We start from the raw sequence: 1,490 nt of genomic DNA on the forward strand, positions 1-1,490 counted from the left end.
CCAGATGATTGGGACTGTCTGGAGCTCTGGGCCACTACAATATTTCCCTTGCTGCTGTTCCAAGTTCCATCAGAAGAACCATTCTTGGTGCAAAACCAGTGGAGTACTGACTCTATGGTTCTTGCAGTGTTCAGGCTAGGATTTGCTGCTCTAGTGTTTTGAGGTAGTGTTTTGTTCTGCTTCGTTTCTGAATATTCAGAATGTTATAGCAGCACATGAAACTTGGGATTCATGCGTCAACTTTCACTCCCATCGATAGATTCATGTTGTTACTCAAAGTCATCAGAATTGGCACTTGTCGAGATAAAGACCAGAATTGGCGTGGCGTAGGTCATGGATGGCTTGTCAGTGAGGCCAACTGGTGCAAAGAGAAATGAGACATGGTCATGCGACAAACAAAAATATTCCTGTGTGACTTCCACTATAATCCATCCCTGAGCATTAGAATATTTTTCAGTGAGAGACCACATTGGAACTTGAGTTCACCATTGTTTCTTTTCTTTTGCCTTGCCACTACAGCCTGTTTCATAGAAAACAATGTAAAATTCACTTTAGTACCCTTTTTTTTAAAAAAAAAGAGTAGTCTTTTACTGATTGCTTGGCTTCCCAGCTAGAGTTCCATGGATGGAGTTGCAATTTACAGAAGCAGGGAAGTCAGACCATTACCAAGGTACGTGGGCAGCTTTGTTTCATCTTCTAATTCAGGAGGACTGTGAATGCAAGAGAGTGGGATGGTGCATCATGATTAAATGGGTCTTTTACTGAAGAGTTGGTAATTTGGCAAGACCGAGTAGATTAAAGCAGGAGCAAACTGAGTTTCCAGGTAAATCACCTTTGTTTCCATGACGCTGAACAATACTTGTCATGCCAAGTGCCAACATGTGGGTAATTTAATGGATCTCTAAGCAAGTAGGGACGATTCGCGGTCCTTATGCTCCAATTCACACGAACAAGTTGTAGCTGCATCTACCATTATCCTTATTTCTGTATACCATATCTTGCACTCCAGCTGGCCACGTCACCCCAGCTTCCTTGCCGTTGATTTAGTCCTGCCCAGAAGGCCAGCACTGTTCATTTTCCTGCCTCCACCGAAGTTCACCCGTGCCTCCTTGAACCTTCCGTTTGCCTCTTCCCGATATAAACACACAGGTCCCGGCAAAAAAGAAAAGAAAAAAAATTTGTGGACTTTGATTCTTTTGTGCATGCTAACAAGTGGGTGACAAATTTTGGGCCTGTCATGTTCTAGGGTTCCCTGGGGTGGATTTGACCTTTTGGGGATTTTAATTCTTTTTGTGGAGACCCAGGAGTGGGCGAGGCACCTATTGCTTACAGCTCGAGGCCTGCTACACGTTGAAGGTTTTTGAAAAGAGCTTTAACATGGAATAGAGCATTCAAAATCTAAAACTTGACACTTATTTCATTCTACCTTTGGTTTGGTTCTGAATCTTTCTTTTCTTTCACATTCATATGTGTGGATTCGTAACTCAGTT

This window comes from Miscanthus floridulus, chromosome 9 (genome assembly GCF_019320115.1).
Source record: "Miscanthus floridulus cultivar M001 chromosome 9, ASM1932011v1, whole genome shotgun sequence".
Lineage (NCBI taxonomy): Eukaryota > Viridiplantae > Streptophyta > Magnoliopsida > Poales > Poaceae > Miscanthus > Miscanthus floridulus.